The following is a 12,825-nucleotide window of genomic DNA, read 5'->3' as shown; positions in this document are numbered from 1 at the left end:
TTAAGGAATAATAGCTTTAACTTTTGACTGTACTGTCATTTCTTTAAATCCGTATTTTCTTATTCTAATTATTCTAGCGAAGTATGTTGATATGAAAACTGTTGGCCCTGCTGACACATTGCCCTGTGTCTAATATGTGACTTTATCGTTGATAAATGAACATTCTTTCGAGACCAGCATTCAGTGTTCTGCAATACCACACATGATGTGTTGGAAAGAACACGATTGGAACTTATTTGGGAAAATTGGATGAGAGTAATTATTAGGGAAATGTAACGAAATCGAAATTTTTACAGCTGAAATTTTACAAAATCATTGAATAGTGTAAAATTTGACATATCGAACAAAACAACGAAAACACAACGATTATCGCATAACTCTTTCATCGGATTCATTTTCATGAAAAAAGTTCATTTTTCTGTAAATGTACTAAAGAAATGAGACAAAATGCTTAAAATTTCACTATTTGACGGCTTTTGCGTCAGGGCACTTTTGAAATCCCCCTGACTTTTTCCTGAATTTAAGGCTTCATAAACATTAAATTGAGTCAGGGCACATTTTAAATGACCTCGACTGACTTAACTGTAAATCAATCGAAAACTTCATTTTGGTCGAGGAAAAGTGACAAACTGAGATTATTACTATTGTTTCAGTAATGAAGAAACTACAGACAAACTCATATTTTCATTCAAATATGAATATTGTTCAAATGTTTTGAACAATATTGCATTAGATACTATCATGCACTGATTCTTACTCGTAACATTTCAACAGCATCGTAAATTTTGATTAAAATCTTACAGATGGTAAGCAAATATGGTGTAATATTAGACAATTTTCTAAAAATTTTGAGAAATTTTGCCAATCCAATTATCCCAAATTAGTTCCAATCGTATTAAAGTTAAAAACGACACAAGAAACTGTATTTCGCACACCAAAAAACACAGCATTAGTCACAGCTAATTTAGCTTCCAACTGAGCCAGGTTTACACCCCCCTGTACAGTCAGTAAAAACGAGTTTTATTCTCCTTTAGCAAAGCTTTTAATCAGGGTACCTAGATTTGCTCAACTTGGTTTTGATATTTAAAGTCGATATTTGTAACAGTAATGTAAAGTTTGGTAAATATAATATTCTATCTTGCTGTGGTACACCTTTTCAAATGGCTCGTGCAATTCAGGATAATCACCATTCATGGCCGTAGCCTGCGCGGCGGGCCGATCAGCAGCTGCTCCCTTGATTTTTCCATACAATCAGTATGTAAATTTATGTAAACTACCAAATACTAGCCGAGCCAGGTTTTGACCCCTTGGCAATTTAGTCAACCTATGGCCCTGCAAATTCGTCATCTTTCAAGGAACCGGTGATCACAGTCTTCTAAAGATGGTGGAATGGTATAAACAGAGCCAGCAAACTAATATTATTATATAGGAAAGTTCCACATCGCAGTGGGATTGTGTCTTTTCAGTGAAATATCAAGATAATTCGTGAATGTTTTTGCCAAAAAAGAGTCTTCTATGTGTGTTGTTTATATATAAAAACACGAGTGTCAGTTAATGTATTCTTGCTTAAAATTGTGCTTAAAATGTGTTGTTTTGATTCGCATTGCGTATTCCAGTCATGAAGTTACTATAGGTCTTATTATTATTTTCAAATTAAAATGGATAATCACCCGATGAAGAGTTCCTGGCCTTGTCTTCAGCGCTTTAACCTATTAACGTCATCAAACTTTGAATGTCTACGTCATAGGACTAAGACTATTTTCATGTTCAACTTGCTAACAAGTAACACGAGTTCAACTATTTGTGGAAATTTGTTCACTTTTACCTTTTGCGTGTTATTCAACATACCAAGTCTTTAATATTTGCGACAAAACTATGACAAAAACAGCCTTTGAAGATTAACACTATTAGAACTATGTGCGATACCTGCATGAGGTGATAACATTATTTTATTTTGATTGTGACATTTTTGACATAGATACTTTGAAAATTGACTATGTCTGTCTGTCACAAGTACCACCATCAAAATAAAATAATAGGACGGTGTCACCAAATAGTGTTAAATTCAAAATTTTTTTTAGTTTTCTGTTTTTGGATTGTTTGTTTTTTTGTTTGTTTCGCGATTATGACAGGCATCGTTCAGCACCATCAAGATACCAAAGAAACAAAAAAACAGGCCTACAAGAAGACAACCACACATCTGTCTATAGTGTGACAACATCAACGTTCCTTGTATTTCCATACTTGTGTACTTTGAAAATCCCCGTGCTCAGCAAAGTCTCCATTAAATTATTGTTATAAAATTGTTTATCTCAAAATGCTAGATTTGAGTTTTTTAATGAACGGCTTTCATTTTCCTCTTTAAACCCGTCACGCAGAAAACATTTCTATTTGTTCAATTACATATTAACTATTCAAAAATTCTTCAGTGTTCAAGTAATCCGGAACCGAATGTTTGTATTTCTAGGTAATAACTATTTTTGTCCGCGCCTCCGAAATATTGGACGCCAAAATGACTAAATATAGTTCCAGACATTAAAATATTCCTTTTTCCTGTTCACTGAGAAGAACTTTGATTTTTAGCAACATCAAAATTTCATACTGCTGAAACCATTCCGTTGAGGGCGTCCTTCGATCAATCAAACCGATGTTTCATTTATTTACCAGTGTTCTGAAAGTAGACTGTCTAAGAAATAAACACAGAGCGGCACTTATTAGCAAGAGAACTGTATGGGCCAATATTTTTATCCTCTATTACGGCATGAATCTTTTTCCTTTTTCATGTTCCTGAAAACCGTGATACTACGTGCACAGCGCTCTTTAAAATTAGCCATGACTTGTGCTTCAGAACTTGTGCTTCAGAACAACCCACTATGATTGTCAACTGAGAGCGGAACACAGGTCTGATTTGAGACACAAGTCTGATTTGAATCCGAAGCTAAAATCATTTTGGTAAATTTTCCAGTAACCTTTACAGTAAAATTATTTGAACAAACATTCAATTGTTTGGATGGTTACTTTTACCGATGAGTATATATTGTTCTGAGTAGAGTAGTAAACTTTTGCAAGGCAAAAGATTTTGTACAGTGATGGGCCGATTAGAGTTAAGGAGGATTTCTCAAAAAGAAGCAAAAAATCAAAGTGTATCCCATCACAGCTAAGAATTAAAAACCATGGAAAAATGTACGTCAGAAGCAAATATAAAATACTAATCTGATGATCGCACTAATGCGTGAAACTCGAGTGATAAGTACCAAATATACTTGATGAGTTCTCATTTCCATTATGCACACACACACACACATACACACACATACACACACACACACACACACACACACACACACACACACATATATATATATATATATATATATATATATATATATATAATATATGTATGTGTGTAATTTCTATAATAAGCCCTCCAATCTATGCAAAACTTCTCATTCTATATAACACACACACACACACATATACACATATATATATAATATATATATATATATATATATATATATATATATATATATATATATATATATATATATATATATATATATATATATAACGCCTCGCACCATCAAGCGTAGTGGTTCATTAGTTAAATACTTTTGTTTTAGTGTTTATACAAGTGTAGTGTGTCAATTTTTATTTCGAGAGTTCGACCTTTTCTTTAACAACTCTGCAATGAAATATAGTTGCAAAATGTTCGATAAATGGAGACTTTGATTTATCAGGAAATTGAGAAAAATGAAACAAATGCAAGAATATCCTTTTGTCAAATCTTTCTTTACGTCAACAAATCTATGCCAAATTATCATTTCTCATTCAACGTTTCCAATGTTTGGACTGTGCCTCAACTTGCTTATCAACATTTCCTTTTACAACATTCCTTCCATGCGCAAACTCGTTCGGCGGTTTCATTTTGAAGTTTCCCCCACAAATTTCAATAAAAAATATTATTTTCCAACTTAACAGTTGAGATTTTATTCCACGTTTCTCTTCAATTCTGTCATTACACATCACGACGTGTAATTCAACATTCCGTTTCCTAACAAAACCTTTCATTCTTTAACTTGACACTCTGTTTTCCACGTTTCATTCAACGACATTAACAGCGACCTCAAGGGGTCGCCTCGTGTCCCTGAGAAACGAATGCAAAATCGTATCCTTCGAGCCATTCCCCAATTACTGACTCTTTTTTTTCAATATTTTCTATGTTCGTTTATGTTCGTGTAAGAGCGACCTCTATGACATGTGCATCAAAATAGTCCAATGTAATTTGACAGAGCTGAAACCGGAGGATTTGATTACGTCATATGATGCGTCATACACCGCTTGGCTTCGGTGATGTAATTATATCTCTCCCTAAATGTGTAATGGTCAGCGTTCCTTTAATCAGCTATGGCCCTGTCCTCAGTGTGTTAGCTGACATAAACACCAAAACTATAAATAGTACCTTTTAGCATGTTTAGAGGCAGAGATTGTGGCAGTAGGTACATTGTTAAGATTTCTACTTGTCTGGTTTCCCGCCCCTTTCTAGCACAGCGCAGCAAGCGGTAGAAAAAGGACAGGGAACCAGAGCAGTAGATTTGAGCGCGACCCAAACCCGGCCTTGACAAAATCACAATGTACCAATCAACACATCCTCCACTACAATCATCGCTCCCTAACTCTAACCTCTTAACTTTCTTGGTATTGAAGGATTCGGGGAGGAGTACATTAAATTATCAAAAAGTTTGGCTGCAACAAGCATCCAATCTAAAGGCTAGTAGCTATAACTTTTGATTACATTTTCACCATTTTTGTTTTAATACCAACTGCAGTTTCTTGTTCTACTCCCCAGAGAATGTTAAGACGCGTGGTATTTACCTTGTCAACCCAGTGTCTATACATGTATACAATGCACTGTTGTTATGTACATTTGAATGTTAGTCCAGATCAGAGTTCACTTGTCAACAAAAACGATGCAGTGTGTACATGTATAGGCTAAGTTGACATGCTGAATACAGTGTATCTAAGTATGACTTAGTGTGTACAACAAAAAACTGTAGTTGACATACAAAAATATAACGGCAAAAGTCATCAAAATTTGCAGGTACTCGGAGATTCTTATTTTGGAAATTCTTATATTAAGGTAGTAGGCCTATGCACCTCGAAAGTGAAAGACTAAAACTTTTGCTCTAACTTTCCTCAAGGAATGTTTCAATCATTGTCTTTCAAAATAAAGAATAAAAATAGGGGGTCACCGTGCAAATTTTGGTACTAGAGAAACAAATTACTCAAGATTTACCGATATTAGAAATTCAAAATGGCCGCCATACCTGTGTTAACTCTATGGAGAAAAATAAAAATTTTCGAATTTCGAAAAACTAAGCCGGTGAAAAAGAGCTTTAAAATGAACCCCCACATGTTGTATATCAGAAGAGAATTGTAAAAGTTTGAGAGCTCGAATGTCTGTCCCCGAGGTGCGTTCTACCTTAAAACAAATGAGATATGACTATATACTGGTACGATAGACATACATTAGCATAACAAAACAAGTACAGATAACTACCCTGACACACCTAACATATCTTCATGTGTAACACTTGAACAGTTTTTCTATGAATTTATGTTTCTGTAAACAAATCATTTTGCTCAAAGCATCAATATAATTTCTTGTTTCCATTCCGTAAACATGTTAAGTACACACTATTTGATTTCATATTGCAACAGGTGCAATGCAAGTATTCCAATATATTGTTCAGCATTTTGTCTAAATTAACAATGTTCTTTATTCACTGTCAGGCAATGTTTACGAACTAGATAATTGCATACTGAACGGTTCAGTGGCTCCAATAATGGATGTAATGCTTCATTTCCTAAATATTTGTATTAATTTATGCAAAGTGTATTAATGATTATTTTAAAAATCAACCTTACATGGGTAATATCTATTGTGCGTTGAGTACCCTTAGGGATACGTATTGGGTACAAGGGCAATGTTACCTATAAAGCTGAGTTGAAGTACTGTATCAGGAATTACATAATAGAGGAAATGACACTGTCTGTGATTATATAGAAGATTTCCTACTTTGCAATTTAGAGTCCCACTTGACCATCCAAGAGGATCTAACAGCTTTTGGAATGTGTAACCACAACCTCGTCTAAGCAAAGTTAAGGTTCCTAGGCTTCCCTTTCAAGCTATTTGTTATTAACACAGAGAGACTGTCATAAAAAGGAATAAAGGAGTACAATCTTAATAAAAAGCTTTTTGGTAAAAGCATCAGGAGATATACGGGTCTACTGTCTACTTAACTTCCCACAATCCAGTGTTCACATAAAATTTGAATCCTAAGAAAAGGTTAAGATTACGTCACTTTCCTCAAAATCCTATTCAGAAATGTGTGATTAGAATAATTATTGTTTTAACCTTAAGGAACTTGTTGAATGTTAATTAAGCTTATTTTACTTAGGGATGGACCATTAGACCTTGGGAGGGGGGGGTGGTCACAATGAAATTGTGAAAATTTTTTTTTTACTGTTGTAAATTTCTGAATTTTTTTTTTCCAATTGAGATTAGCTGTGAAAATTTTTTTTTTCAGAGTAAATTTTCAGATTTATAATTTTTTTTTAGTTCGTCGCTGTCTGAAGATAAAGAGGGCAAAGATGTGGTGCAAAGCACCACAAGTGGCCACGCAAGCGGTCACGGGTGGGGGGGGGAGGTCAGGAGTGGGGGTGTCCCCCTGCTGCTGTTGGAGCTTTTGAAAAATAGAGATTACAATGGTGTTATTTGGTGATACTTGGGGAGTATTTTGAAGGGGGAGGTCAGGAGGGGGTGTCCCCCTCCTGCCATTGGAGCTTTTGAAAAATAGAGATACAATGGTGTTATTTGGTGGCACTTTGGGAGTATTTTGAAGGGGGAGGTCAGGAGAGGGGTGTCCCCTGCTGCTGTTGGAGCTTTTGAAAAATAGAGATTACAATGGTGTTATTTGGTGGCACTTGGGGAGTATTTTTGAAGGGGGAGGTCAGGAGGGGGTGTCCCCCTCCTGCCATTGGAGCTTTTGAAAAATAGAGATTACAATGGTGTTATTTGGTGGCACTTGGGGAGTATTTTTGCGGGGGGTGGTCAGGAGGGGGTGTCCCCCTGCTGCCGTTGGAGCTTTTGAAAAATAGAGATTACAATGGTGTTATTTGGTGGCACTTGGGGAGTATTTTTGAAGGGGGAGGTCAGGAGGGGGTGTCCCCCTCCTGCCATTGGAGCTTTTGAAAAATAGAGATTACAATGGTGTTATTTGGTGGCACTTGGGGAGTATTTTTGAGGGGGGAGGTCAGGAGAGGGGTGTCCCCCTGCTGCTGTTGGAGCTTTTGAAAAATAGAGATTACAATGGTGTTATTTGGTGGCACTTGGGGAGTATTTTTGAAGGGGGAGGTCAGGAGGCGGTGTCCCCCTGCTGCTGTTGGAGCTTTTGAAAAATAGAGATTACAATGGTGTTATTTGGTGGCACTTGGGGAGTATTTTTGCGGGGGGTGGTCAGGAGGGGGTGCCCCCCTGCTGCCGTTGGAGCTTTTGAAAAATAGAGATTAAAATGGTGTTATTTGGTGGCACTTGGGGAGTATTTTTGCGGGGGGAGGTCAGGAGGGGAGTGTCCCCCCTGCTGCTGTTGGAGCTTTTGAAAATTAGAGATAAAAATGGTGTTATTTGGTGGCACTTTGGGAGCATTTTTTTCGCATTACACATCTTCCTCTGAAACATGGTCTTCTTTTCTTGCTCCTCAGTAGCTTCCTATAGTTTTGAAAATTGACTATTTTGGTTTCCCGGCTTCCCTTTCTACTGCGTGGTGAAATGGCTACATGCACCCCACCAAACATCATGCATATCTCATGATTTACAATTGATTTTGACAAGCTGAGAAGCTAAAATAAGCTAAATAATATAGTTAAATTTGCATATTTGTGTTTTTAGAGCAATTGTTGCCCTTTTTTGATCAAAAAATCTATTTCTCTGTAGCAGCATGTCCAAATTGATTGGTGTGTGTATAGATGTGTTGAAATTTCAATATTTGTCTTTTTAGGGCAATTTATGCCATTCATGGTCAAAAAATCTGTATTCTCTGAAAGGGCTTGTCCAATTTCTTTGAAATTTGCTACACAAAAACGATTATTCATGCAGATTTATTCAGTATTTGCTATCGAGAAACTTTCAAAGTTCAACCCCTTTTGTGTGTTTTTGTGTTGGGATTTGTTGGATAGATGGCATTCTACGTAGTGTATTGTTGAATGTTAAAACATGTGTTGCTGTTGTTTTTTGAGGCTGTTTTTTGAGAAAAAAGAATTGAAAATGCCTTTTTAAAAGCAAAATAATACATAATGACTTGATATGTTGTTTTATCATTATTGACGTGTTTCTACTTGTTCACCCATTCTTGCATTCATCATTGCAATAAAATGCTGTGAAAAAAATGAAACTGATGTGGCCTGCATCTGTTTACCTTGATCTTAAAAGGCAAATACAACTTTCTGTCTTGACAACCATACCATAGTTTCAATGTTTTACCTAGTGTACCTGCTTGGTTTGTACGCAGGAAAGAAGTAGAAAACAGGTTCTATAATTTCATAATTTTCAAGTGATCAGAATACAAAAGTCCTGAAAAGATAAGATAATCACAACTTCCAGTATAAGGGATACAGTCACTCTAAATGTATAAATTAAAATTAAAAATGTGCCGGGAGGATGTACTAAAAAATACAGAAAGTTGCTTTCTGTCGGTAAAATCTAAAAAAAATTCAAAATTTTAAAGACTTTTGCAGATTTTTTTTACGCCTTTGTCTTCTTATTTATTTTTTTTTTATTTTGCAAACTAGTTTGAAATTTTTTTTTTCCTAACTTTCTGCTCTGAAATTTTTTTTTTTCTGTTTTTGACCCCCCCCCCTCCCAAGATCTAATGGTCCGTCCCTTAAAGCAAATTACATGCATTTCTGCATGTATACTGACATTAATATACAAAATTGTACTTACATTTATTTTAATATTAATAGTGACTTTTTTATCGTTAAAGAGAAAAACAGTTGGCCATTATCCATATTAAACACGGTTACTTTTAAAGAAATTTGTGTGTTTCTTCTCTACTGAACTGACAAAGTTGAAATCCCTAGTCTTGAACTTTTTTCGTCGCTTAAAATTAAATCCCGAGAGATTAGGAAAGTTTACACCACGATTTATTTTATAACATTTTGAATTATGAACATTTTACGACATTGTAAATTTGCCTCCGCTTCAATAAATATGATTTAAGTAACATGAAAAAAGTTGTTATTTCCTGGGAAAAGGTTCTTGGCACTACAATTGAAATTAGCCCTTCTGATGAGGTAGGTCTACTGGCTTAATCCTTTGAGTGTTGTAATTTTTCTCACCAAAATTTTGGTGCAACACTTTACCAATTTATACGATTTACTGTAACATTTTTGATAAGTTTGGACCAAATGGACATCACATTTCATTGGTTACACTTTTTTCATCGAAATTTTGGCAAATATCTTGTAAACTGGTAAAAATATCTGGGGTATATTTATAAAAGGGACAAAAATCGACTTTGGCGCTCAAAGGGTCAAGGTAGAGTGGGCCTCGGGGACAGATAATCGGATCTCTAATTTTTCCGATTTTTTCTGATCTATCCGTTGTGGGGTTCATTTTAAAGCTCTTAGTTTTCCGAAAGTTTTGTTTTCCCACTAAGTACACACATTACGACGGCCATTTTAATTTCAAATGTCTGTAGGCCTGAATGTTAGCTTATTTGTTCTATAGCACTAAACTCATGACTTTGATCGGTGCCCCCTGGATTGTATTCTTGATTTGGTGTGAGAATGGTTGAACGTTTCATTGAAAAAAGTTTGAGCATAAGTTTATTGGCCGGGGACTTGATACCTGGGATCAAGTTTTTTTCTACTCTGTAACCGGATTATGGCGGTATCATAGCTTTTGTTTTCCATAGAGATTGTAATCTAGTAAGCAAATTTGCTATCAAGACAATTTTATGCCTGACACTGGCCTTTATTAAAGGGAAACAGTCGTCGGAACTGCGCCTGTACGAGTTTCTTGTTTACAAACAATGTACTGCGTGCACGATATCTAGATGCACCTCATCATCATAGCTGCAATATTTGAATTATACAATGTAGATTATGACAGACATGTTTTAACTTTCATTGATTACCATCGTACCATGGATACAGTGTTTACATTGGTCGTATGGGTCCCATACGACCTTTAAGTGTAGTTCCGACGATTACATCCCTTTAAGTCTTTCACTTTCGACGTATACTACCTTGAAGCTAGCCTTGAGCATTACCTTTCAGGCATATTGACGGGTGAGAAAAATATGCAAGAGTTTACGAGGGGCATGTATTTTCCAAGGATTTTTAGAAGGTCATTATAAAACGTAAGGCAACAATTTAAAATACTTGAGCCCTACAGGTGTAATAAATGAAACTCATCTGTGCATAATCTACTAGTACAGAGTAAAGTTGTGGCCGACTGAAGACACGCACACGATACTTTCATCACAAATTCAAGATATTCATGACCATTTCCCCATTTAGGAAGGTGTAAATCACATCATTGATGTCAAGCAGTACGCCACATGACGTAAATCAGGTACTCCTGTCAAGATTTGTCAGAACGGACTATATAGACGCACGTGACGTGGTGATCGCTGTTCACACGGAACAATACGGACATAGTCTCGGTTACCAAGACTGCTCTGCGGGGCTCTCATCCGCCCGCCTCTACACAGTCTGAGGAAATCCCATACAAAAATCTCCCTGCAAGATGGCGCGACACGGACAGAAGCGATGCATTCTTGAAGCAACTGATCTATGATGCAATTATTATCTTTTGAGACAAAGTCACGGAAAATATGGTTCCAAGGTAATGTAGAAGTGGCTTGCGCACCAAATGCTCAGCAATGACTGAATCACATGACATGCCTTGGATCAGTTTACGGACAAGTACGATACAACTGACCCAGAGTATAAATGTCATAGTTCACACTTATTAGGGACTGGTCAGTTTCTGGGGTGGGGGCGGTGGATTCATGGGGGTCACCCTCTTTTTGACTTTGGTGATAGAGGGGTCACCATGTTTTAAAATGCTAAATGGAGGGGGTCAGTGTGTTTTTAAATTTCGACTCAGGCTCATACTTGCCTAAAATGCGCCGTGCCAGCCACAAATTTCATCATTCAGTTGCATTTTTCGGCGCGCCCTTCGTGCGCGTAACTTGAATAATAATAAAACATATTTTTCCGAGCCCCTCCAAGTGTGAAACATTAATATATCACACACACACACACACACACACACACACACACACACACACACACACACACACACACACACACACACACACACACACATATATATATATATATATATATATATATATATATATATATATATATTATATATATAAGATATCGGTAGGTATAAATTTTTTCGGCACGCCCTTCGGGCGCAGTACTGTAATATCAGAGATATATGTCAAAATATATTGATGTCTGTAAATTGAAAGTCTGTTTTGCAAAGTGTACTAATAATTATGAAATCTGCAGTTCATATGAAAAGCATGACAAGTTCCTGATACTTTTCTATTTTCTCTGTGAGAATTCAGTATTATAAAGCATCATGCACTAATGTTTCACAATCACATTTTCTTGCAACAGTTCTGGACATTTGGTTGTGCAAAAAAGTGTGGAATGCATTCACAGCTCATTCAAAATATTCAAACTTAGGAATTTATACTTTTACGTTCCTATATTACAACTGACATGACAATTTCATTAAAAAATAATTATATATATATATATATATATATATATATATATATATATATATATATATATATATATATATATATATAAACTGAATTATTGAAATTTATATTCGACCTTTTGTTTTACCTTTGTCGCGCGTAGGGGTCACCTTGTTTTCGAAAGTTCGATTAGGGGGTCAGCCACTTTTTGACGTTGGCGAAAGGTAATCCACCTCCCCCCCCCCCCACCCACCAGGCCGAAGAAACTGACCAGCTCCTTGCTAACGAGGGGATTCGAAAGTCACTTCTACATAACCTTGGAGCTATATTTTCCGTGACTTTGTATTAAAACATAATAATTACATCATATATCAGTTGCTCCCAGGATGTATCATTTTTGTATCTGGCCACCCTGCTCCAAGATTTTGAATAGAATTCCCCCAGACTGTGTCATGGCGGCCAGATGAGAGCCTCACAGAGTAATCTTGGTAACCGAGACTAATGCGAACACAGAAAATGTGGAAAGGAAGACTCGGTGATGGAAGAATGGTAAAGAAGGATACGATTTAGAATTCGTATTCTCAGCAGCACAGGGGACCTCTTGAGGGCGCTGTTAGTGTCATGGAATGAAAAGTAGAAAGCAGAGCGCCAAGTTGGGGAGTGAAAGGTCGTATTGAGAAATGAAAATGTTGAATTGCTCGTCGTGGCGTATAATGGAAAATAGAGCCGCTATCGTAGAATGAAATGTTGAATGTAATGTCGGAGAATGGCTTTCAAAGTTGAAAGCCGATGCTTAAAGTGGATATTAGAACGCCGGAATGAGTTTGAGAATCGAAGTTAGTGCTTTCAAATTTGAAAGAGTCGAGTTAGATGTTGTGATGTCTACGGAAAATACAGCATTGAACAAAATAGTCATTGTCATATACGCTATTAGCTACCACAATTTTCATTGATTTGTCGTAAATGGAAACATTAATGCGTGGACGATGTAAACAAAATCAGCATCATGGTTGATTGTCATACACTTGACCCC

The 12,825-nt window shown here is 36.3% G+C and overlaps 1 protein-coding gene across 1 annotated transcript in view; it reads right to left on the bottom strand.

The window, feature by feature from the left end:
* Positions 1 to 12,745: 12,745 nt before the first annotated feature.
* The window catches only part of LOC139123244 (caspase-7-like), an 8,090-nt gene continuing 8,010 nt past the window's right edge, over positions 12,746 to 12,825 (bottom strand). The window contains exon 6 of the mRNA XM_070689372.1: positions 12,746 to 12,825. This exon is cut by the window's right edge and continues 908 nt beyond it. The gene's annotated coding sequence lies outside the window, so the exon portion shown is untranslated.

The sequence above is a fragment of the Ptychodera flava genome, chromosome 22 (assembly GCF_041260155.1).
Source record: "Ptychodera flava strain L36383 chromosome 22, AS_Pfla_20210202, whole genome shotgun sequence".
Taxonomy (NCBI): Eukaryota; Metazoa; Hemichordata; class Enteropneusta; family Ptychoderidae; genus Ptychodera; species Ptychodera flava.
This window is presented reverse-complemented; position numbering and strand designations above follow the sequence as displayed.